The sequence below is a fragment of the Phragmites australis genome, chromosome 9 (assembly GCF_958298935.1).
Source record: "Phragmites australis chromosome 9, lpPhrAust1.1, whole genome shotgun sequence".
NCBI lineage: Eukaryota > Viridiplantae > Streptophyta > Magnoliopsida > Poales > Poaceae > Phragmites > Phragmites australis.
Window position 1 is genome coordinate 17,081,288 of NC_084929.1, and position 10,286 is coordinate 17,091,573.

At 42.1% G+C, this 10,286-nt stretch overlaps 1 pseudogene; it reads left to right on the top strand.

Annotated features, from left to right (window-relative positions):
• Positions 1 to 511: 511 nt before the first annotated feature.
• On the top strand, positions 512 to 3,945 carry LOC133928031 (serine carboxypeptidase-like; annotated as a pseudogene).
• Positions 3,946 to 10,286: the final 6,341 nt, after the last annotated feature.

Genomic DNA, 10,286 nt, shown 5'->3' on the forward strand with positions numbered 1-10,286 from the left:
TGGCATGTCTGATCGCCCTGGGAACAGAGAGTTTTGTCACTCTATTCCCTACTCGCAGTTTGACCGTGAGGGGTCGCAGTCTGACCGCCAGATATGTGTCAGAGTCATCATCACTCCTTTTATAGCCATTGTATTTGCGGTGGTCCAACCACCGTTTGAGCTGCAGTCTGACCGCCCAGTGCGTAGCGGTGTCAAATCAACAGCAACCGTCATATCCTTGAGTGTGGGCTATAAACAAGAGCTTGGCTGGTTCAAGGATGCTCTCTAGCACTTCACTACAACTCATTGGAGCTCTTGCCTTCCTCCTCTCCCTCTCTTTGTTTAGTGGTTGTATTTTTAAGAATGTGAGAGCATCTAGTGCATAACTTTGAAGAGTTTGAGCATTGGAGCACTAGTGATCCTTCAAGCAAGCATCATCGATTTTTGTTACTCTTGCAGGTTGCCACCTCCTAGACAGCTTGAAGGTTGTTGCGCTATTGATCCCTTCAAAGAAGATTGTGAAGGAGCCACAATGGTGATTGTGAGAGGCTTTGATCATGCCTTGCCAAAGAGGTTAAGTGCTACTCTAGTGAAATCGAGGTATTGAGTAGTTCTGGTTCTATTCTGGCTTAAGATTAAGTTGCTCGGTGTTAGTTCTTTCTCATGTGAGAATTAGATACTTGATAGAGAAGCGGTTAGAAGCTTGAACTCACCTCAACATGGATTAGGGGTGATCGGAAAATCACCGATACCAGATAAATTTCATGTGACATCCTTTGAACAATTTACTTTCATACAATTTACTTTATGCAATTTATCTTCTTAGAATATAAATTGTTGCATGTCACCCTAGGATTGCAAATCTTGACATAGTTCTTAGTTGTTTTTATATTACTCTAGTAATCTTTAGTTTGTTTTCTCAAGTTTCGTTGGTCGCTTAGCAATTAGTTTAAAAAAAACATATTCACACCCCTCTAGTCGGTATCCTAGATCCTACACCATGGTAGGCCCACAATGTATACCCATGCCTAAATCCGTACTTGCAGAAGTGTGCTATCATTGTTGCTCTCATTTGTGGCCTTGTGTTCGAACAACGGCTACATGGGCATAACACACTAATTCTTCTTGTATCCCTAGCAAACGCTAGATCAACAAAATCTGTAGTTTTATCTATCCATTCTTGGCAATACTCATTGTTGTCTACATGCCCTGTATACATCCAACTACGATCATCGGCCATCCTATTATGAAAAAATGATATCATGTTTATCTAATTTATTTTAAAATTGTAATAGGACTATTAAGTATTTGATATAAGACTGCAGCTAGCTATAAGCTAGTAAATCTACTTTATTTACACGTGTAATTTTTTTTCTCTATCTATAGACCATATGGATCCAACACAAATATACAGTACAAAGAATAAAATGATAGAACTTACCTAGTTTCTTCTGAAATATAATGGTCAGTAAGGCGATAGAGAATTGTGTCAATAAATAATCCTTCTCACAACATAAGGATTGCCCACAGTCTGTAGGCTGTAGCTACAACTTCACGGCTGACGATGTGAGAGGTAATCTATATTGCAGACATCTGCATCCACACAAAGCTTCAGGTAAATGATTCGTAATGTAACAGTAGAATAACAAGGTGCACAATAATAATTGGTATGTAAGAAAAATCAGCACGCATTTTATTTAGGCACCAACATAATGCACTCTATTACAACTGTAGTTCTTTTGTTTAATGCAATCCATACAGAAACAATTGCGTGTAATTTCAGAGAAGAATACAACAGAAACAACTTCTACATACATGCAAATAAATAATAGAAGAGCACAATTAAACCTGACTAATGCATTCTAGTTCACAACAGAACTTTCACATATGACTTTGTTAAGTAGTACGATGTCTTTTTTCTATTAGAAAATTCCTCAAAATACATTAAAGAGATGCCCTTCTATTATAGCTGCAGTTCTTCTATGATGAACAATAATCACAAGATGCAGAGCAGTATGACCACTAATTTTTATATTGGTCAAGACTCCCAACTATTTCTTGCCCCAATATATATATTATATATACAAATGGTCATGAAAATATTTCTCTCTCACTTTTGATAAAACAAATAAGAAATAAGCAATAGAATTTGGACTAAAATAAATTACTTTAAAAATCTCCAACAGGGGCTACCGCCATCCCCACACGCACGCCGCAAGGTACGCTCAGCGATGATAATTCATAGTCGATTGATTGTTAGTTCGATTCGATTATTTTTTTGTTGGATGATTCTACCCCTGGACTGTGCTGGATAGGATGTTTACTTCTTGTTCGAATCCAGATGCAGGGACAGAGGGCAGCCGGTTGTTCTTTGGCTCACCGGAGGTCCTGAATGCAGTAGTGAAGATCTCCGGGTCTTCTACGAAAATGCCCCTTTTAAAATTGCAAATAACCTATCGCTTATTTGGAATAATTATGGATGGGACAAGGTGCTAGTTAAATCATCTTCTTCCCTGGGCATCTATATGCACCTGCCTAGTTTCTAGCCTAAAATTCAACATTAGATGGAGGTACCTGCCTAAATTTTAGTTAGGATATGCAGCAGCAGAAAATGCAGGTCCTTTCATCTTCAACCAGTTTCTTTGGTGTTTTGGTGCTTTGTCTCTTGGAGGTTCTCTCGAAGCATCACTCCAGGAGAAAACTCATCATCATAAGTCATAACACCTGACGATCTCAAATGTACTAAATATATCCAGCGGGTCATATTTTCTCTGAGCACAGCTGACTTCATCTGGCTAACATCTATCCTGCACTTCTTTGTACTGCAATGTGCATCCAGTCTGTAGCCTAGTCGTTATAATGCGGGCCATTATGCTCATTTACTACCACTTTGCATCTGAACCAGAATCACTTGAAGTTTACCTCGCCTGTTTCACTGTTCACACGGTGCAGAGACCGGAAGCTTGTTTTTCCATTATCTAAAAAAGTTTCACTGTTCACAGTTTTGTCAGGTTTTTATATCTAATTGACAATGATACATGCTGGCTGGCACTTGGCAGGTATCAAATCTAATTTACGTTGACCAACCAACTGGAACTGGCTTTAGCTACAGCACGGACTTGAGAGATCTTCGCTTTGGAGAGAAGGGAGTAGCTGATGATCTCTGACGTTTTATAGGTGCACAAAATAAGTCGCAAATTGCTATTATGCCTGTCGCACGTTCAGTCGCTCACAGATCTAAATGCGATTTTTTTTCATTTTGCAGCTTTCTTTAGAGAACACCTCGATCTTTTGGAAAACGACTTTTACATTACTGGAGAATCTTATGCAGGACACTACATTCCGACTGCTGCTAAAATGGTCCATAAGGGGAACAAAGACGCCAGTGGGCTTTACATAAACTAGAATGCGAGTTATTCATCTTCATATTCACAAGGTCTTTGAAGCAATGGTGTTTAAGTTAGTCTTTTGAAGTTATGATGTAACTTGATCTCTTGTTCTCCACAGGGCTTTGCTATTTGTAATGAACTCACTGGTCCTGCAATTCAGTGTGGTGCATTTGCTGATTGTGCACTACAGATGGGCATCATAGGAGAAGATGCATATAACACCATCGACAAATTAGTTCCTGCTTGTAACCTTAGCATCAAACTTTGCGGTGATAGCGCTATCTTCTAAAATAATTACGGACTTATGGTAGCCAAAGCAGCAAGATATGCAGCATGTTCTGTCTCTGGACTAATAATGAAGCAATGATGTGCAGGTTATGTTGGAGTAATACCAGGCATTGCTTCATACGCCCTCTGTAATTCCATTTTCACATCCAATCTACTTCTAGCTGGAAATGTGAACGTATGCAGTCTTTCTGTGTACTTCCAATATGTTATAATAAACACCCACCGAGAGGATAGTCGGACGGCGTCGGTTGCTAGAGAAGAGATTAGACTATATAATAAGGAGACTTAGAACTATATATAGGGAAGATATAGAAAAAAGGGACTAGAAACTAGATTGATTTCTCTTACTTCATTGACTGATCACAATTGATACCGTATATATATAGCTGGCCACCCGGCCTACAAAGTATTGGCGCGGAATTGGGCAACACCTCGCCAACACAGGTTCGTCAAAGATACTTATCGCTTTTCGCAGCGACATGCGACTTGTTTACAAGCAAACAAGCAAAGGTTTCGACCGGCAACCATGGGGATCGCCGTCTGGACGATTTACAAGCAAATCGACAAAAAACTGCCACCCGAACCACATGGATTCGAAGTAGCAGCGAAGAACTAATCCTAAATTGCAGGAAAGTAAAGGCAAAACAAAAAGTAGATGCAATAAATCCGATTGACTGATGGATATGCAATAGGCCTCCACCCCTCGACTATTTATAAGGGGTGTATGATCTTGACCCTAGGGAATCAATGTAGGACTCTATTCCAATCCTAAACACGTCTTATTCGACCAAAATTGCAAAAGAGATCTGAACAAATTCACGAATCCACTTCGACTCGGTTTCAGACTGAACACCGGATGTTCCGGTGAGAACAAACTCCATCCGGTGAGTTCACTCGGCCGAAACTCTAAAACTCGGTTTTACACACACCAGATATTCCTATGTCACATTTATACTCACCGGAGTATGTCACCGGACCAATATTTGCAGAGAGCAATTTTTGACAAGAGAGTACACCGGCCCTCACCAGATGCTCCGGTGTACAACAGACACCTTCACCGTACTAATATATGCAGAGAACAAAATTTTTGCAAAGTTTTCCTTTTGAACGCACCGGATGATCCGGCGATGATCATCAAAGAGCTCACCAGACAATTTTCACCAAAGAACATTTTTTTTACCTAAAAACCTTCTTCTTCTCACCGGATAGTCCGGTGATACCCCAGAATCTCCACCGGACCATTTCTTCCAGAGAGAAAATTTTCGGCGTAAATTGACCTTCTACATACCGGATAGTCCGGTATTTTCACTGGATCATTCACTGGACTATTTTATACAAAGAGCATGATTTGCTGCACCAAATTCTTATCCCATTCTCCGGATAGTCCAGCGTTCAATGAGCCCCTCACCGGACTATTTTTTCCATAAAGTATGTCTTCTGGCCAAAATCGAACTACAAACACTGGATAGTCCGGCGATGACACGACATTGATCACCAGACTATCGGGTGTATACAGAAAATCTAGTTGTGCCATTTTTTGCTACAACACAAAGTCCTAATTCAAATCCAACTCTAACTTATCTCTAACTCTTATCTGATTTAAACTAGCAGATCTCTAATCTTATCTCTAACTGAATCTAATTCAAACTAACAAACCAATCTAACTAACCTTATCTCTAACCAATATGATATTGTGCTACAGTAATGAGTAATACTACAATACCACATGTGATCAGTAATTCTAGCAGCTAGCAACTTCACCTTTTTTTTGCAAGACAGCTCGTCCTCGAGCTGTGATGGTGGCCATGGTTGCGACATCTGAAATCCCCATGTCGATGAATGGTTGTAGCATCAACATCCCTTCATGTGAGAGCATCAACTCCCCTTGTTTGGAGTAGCAACAACCACGCTATGGTCAACGTCGATGATGATCATTGGTGGCGGCGTGGTTGCCACGCTGGCGGCATGGTTGCCACCACTCAGGCATAATGTTGAACACAAGGCAGGTGGCTTGGTGTCGGTGATGGTGTCCGCTCTCGATGCAACTGCAACAACGGCGTCACCCGCGGTGATGATGGTGGAGTGCATTGGTGGGGCAGTTGTCACGTCGCCTAAAACCTCTATAGATGTCGACGTCTTTGCTGGTGAACATATGCCTTTTGTATCAATCCCTATATCAAGTAGCTAATATGCATAGTTACAACATTCATGGCATCACAATCATACAACACATTAATTATAGGCATTAAGTCTACCGATTATAAGGGTCTTAAACCTTATGGTTCTTTACAACCATGGCATCACAAGGTGTTGATAGATGCAAAAGGGTCATCAAAGGACTAAGGCTATATGCCATAGTTTTGAGCCGTAAAGCTGATTTTATGCAGTTGATTATGTGAATCCTCTACTTGAAAGCTTAATTTGTCTAATCGGGGTTTTAAGTCATTGTTGGGGGTTTTGGAACTGGGAGGGGCTACAACACACTCCACAGTTCCCAACTCTGAGACTACTGTACACGCAATACCAACCAGCTCCTAGCACACTCTGCCAAGACTACAATCACATGCGCATCTATCCCACACACCCACCCATCAATGATACTCACGCTCCTGAGTCTACCGAAGTGTGACCAAAGATTTGCATGTCCATGGCCATGGACATAGCTATTCGAATAGATTTATACTATACAAAGGTATACAACTTTACCTACATGATATGCTCAGCCTCCATTTGTAGCGCGTGAAGGAGCGAATCATAACTAGGCACTTCACCCACCATCTCTTGCCGAACTCCCATTGCGAGACACCCCAAGTGCCAGAGGCCTTCATATAATTTGACATTTGTCAAGGATCGCAAACCTCCACAGAACACTTGGTCCTGCAAAACCTCACATTAAGCACTTTATAGTCACTTGGGTCCATACTGCTCCCAGCTCTATAATGGTATGTTCAGCTTGGTAAAGAGAAGATGAGGGGTCAAACCCTTTTACCATAATAAAAGACATGTGCTTGTACTAGGGTGGCTTAGCATCACAGCATGATGATTTAGTCCTTACATGGCTAGGGAAGGCATCGTCACCAGCAACGAATAACACACAGGTAGATGTACCCCCAAGGGCATCCTCCCCGAGGAACACCCTACTTGCCCCAGCCAAATTAGGTTTTCAGTGTTTTCAATACCACACCACCATTCCCACACATACTCCAATACTCGACACATATCACCATTTCATGTTAAAAGGATGAATAGGTGTTAATAGTTGTACTATCTCTGAAGAGAGGCATTTGACCTAAGCATACTAGTTGACAACGCATCATTTGACATTAACATAGCTAATGATAAGAAATTCTAGGACATCTTGAAATCGTGATATCAATATTCAAGGCATGGCAATAACATATAGAAAATAACTAATACAAGCTGTTGAAATAAGCTGGTATACAAAAACATGGGATGATAAGTAGGTTTTAAGTTGGTCATTTTAGGTTATTGAAACTTAGGTTCTAAATGGTCAAGAAGATTAGTACTTGCCTTCTTCCAAGTCCTCTTGTCCTTCTTCATACCGGGTTATCAGATTCCTCCACGAAGTCTTATGCTTCTACAAAGCAAGACTAACGATTAAAGGCGACCTAAGCTATGGAAGAACCCAATAACACCGAATGGAACACAAAAGGTCCCTAATAACCACTAAACTAGGACAAAGAGATGGATCTTGGTTTTAGATGAATTTAGACAAAAGAATCATCAAAATCAGAGTCCCAATGGAAAAGTTACGACCTTTGGAATAATGATTTAGGATTATTTTGGGAAAAATTGGAAGGGAGTATTCCAGAAATATTCCTTGGATTTAGATTAATTTTGGATAATCCAAAATTAATGATCAATGGGCCCACACTGAAAGTCAGTGGACAGGTGGGTTCCCTGATGACTGGGTCAACTGGATTGAGTATGGACTGGACTTGGGTTGGGCTTGACTGGTCAAGGCTTTAGGTTCACTGGTCACAGGTTTAAACTGAGTAAGGTCCATGACCTGCCGATTAGGCCGAAGGATCTTGGCCCATCAAATAAATCGGCCCAAAGCTAGCATAAATAAGAAGAAGAATGGCCAGGAGTTTTTTATTTTTATATTTTTTTATTAAATATTTAAATAAATAGACTCCTGATAGCAAGTTTTGCAGAAATAGGTGCCTACCGCCCTCTGAAAGGGCTTCAGAGGGCGGTAAGGATGCCACGGTTGCACTGCCACCCCTTACCACCCTCTCAGAGGGCGGGTAGGGCCTAACCGCCCTTTGAGAGGGTGGGTAGGGCCCGCCCCCTTGGCTGCCCCCCTTACCGCCCTATGAGAGGGCGGGTAGCCCCTGCCCACTCACTGAGAGGGTGGGTAGCCTTAGCCGCCCTACCAACAGGCGGTGGGGAAATTTGTATTTTAATTTAACATTTGTATATGTTAATTTGAAAAATAGTGCACATTCATTTGATGAAAAATGTTAGTTGTTGATATTTTGGAAATTTGGGATCGAAACGGTCAAAAAGTGGCCAAAACGGCATCATGGAGTAGTTACTTTTTGGAAATTGTGGATCGATGTAAATTTGTTGATATTTGTTTATGTATTTGATGTAAAATAGTATCAGTAATTTTTTAGTGACATATTGTTGGGAGGATAAAAAATCTAATTTTTTGAACAATTGTAGATGTGAAGCACTCTTAGCATATTACCCGGCACAGAGCTTACATACGGTGACAAACATTACATGGGACATACAGTGACAAACATTACATGGGACCATAACCATAAAGATAGGACAAAAAAAAAATAGTGGCATGTACGGTACGCCTAAAGACTAACCTAATAATGTGCCGCTACTAATCCTAACATGCCTTAGGGAGTGAAAATATGCCAGGTTACATTAGATGCTCTCTACTGAGTGCACGTAGGACATTTTCCCTTTCTCAAGGCATCAGGGCCAGCCACCTTAACGCGGGCCCTTTCCCGCTTCCTTGACCTCTCAGCTTCGCGGGGTTGTGCCGCGGTATGATCCTGCGCTGCCTTCCTCATGCACTCCTCTTCCTGCCGCTTCAGCCGTAGTTCCTCCTGCTATTGCTCGTACTCCCGACGTGCGTACGCTTCCCTCGTCCACCGCATGCTCATGTCGACCCACCATTTCTGGTCTTCATTTTGCTCCATGTCAAGCAGTTCAATGAAGTCATAGATAGGTGGATAAGACTGGACAAATAAAGCAAGATGTGAGATTAGTAAAACAGTGCGTAAAATCGGGAATAAGATGTGGAAAGTGTCACATGACTTATCTATGTTGCTATACCGGTGGGTACTCATACAGTCCATGTTGAGGCTTATCGTATTGGTAGTTGGCACACATTAAGAAGCGTAGGCCATAGGTGTATGACATGTCCTGGGACTCGCGAAACCTACAAAGGTCACCACAAAAGCACATCGGTAGTTTGACCTCCTGGGGATGAAAATCTCCCAATGTTTCTTGGGTGGGTTTGGTGGAGCTGAGGAAGACATTGCAGTTGAGAGAGCTGAAGAATGAGTGGTCTATCTATGGATGAAAGTGGGGTTATTTATGGTGGCTGGGGGCTGGTGCATGGACTGAGTGCATGGGCTTGGTGGGGGGCTGGAGCATTGGATTCCCTGTTAAAGAATGGAAATGTTGTGATATTGATGCTGGGAAGAGATTCCATGTGTCAAGATAGATGTGTTGTCATTTAATTTATGGTTAAAGCTCTCCTGTGTGGTCACTTCTTGTCTACAGCCTGCATCAGGACAGAGGTGTTGTCATTTCATGGTTAAAGTTGAGTCATGTGGTCACTTCGTGCCTACAGATCACGTCAGGACAGAGGTGTTTTCATTTCATGGTTAAAGTTGAGTCATGTGGTCACTTCGTGTCTACAGCTTACATAAGGACAGAGATGTTGTCATTTCATAGTTAAAGCTGAGTCATGTGGTCACTTCGTGTCTAAAGCTAGACTCCTGACAGAGGTGTCATGTGGTCACTTCGTGTATAAGTAGCTTTGTTAGAAATGCTTTTCTAGCTCTATCGTGAACGGTTCATACAAAGCCGAGGACGATAGAAAGTAGCGTGTGGTCACGTTAGATAGAATGCAACTAGCGTACAGTCACGTTGGATTAAGAAATGAAGTTATGACATGGTAAGTAGACCATAGAAAGTAGACATGTCCAAATATGTAAGACTAGTTCGCGAATCAAAGATGCATCATGAAACAGACATATAAGTTACAAAAGCAAAGGTACAATCCTACTTCTGTCTCCCCACTGCCGTCGGCCATTACAACCATCATGGTCCCGGAGCCGTTGCCACTGGTTCGCCCTCACGTGGCCCCTAGAGTAGGTTAGGGCGTCCGGTGGACCAACCTGTTTGGTAGGCCTAGTAGGGATCAAAGGTGTCGAGGCCTCCTCCTGGGTGTGCTGTGTCCGAAGTGGAGCACTAGGTAGCTAGGACTGCGCGACGACGTTGTAGTCCAGTGTGGCCCTAAAGAAGTCCCTCATGAGGTCGAATGGGGGGTCTGGCCCAGGCTCATCCTCCCGACTTGGGTATGACGACTGCGAAGGTTCTGCCGTCGTTCATGTGTAATCACTTGAGGGGCCT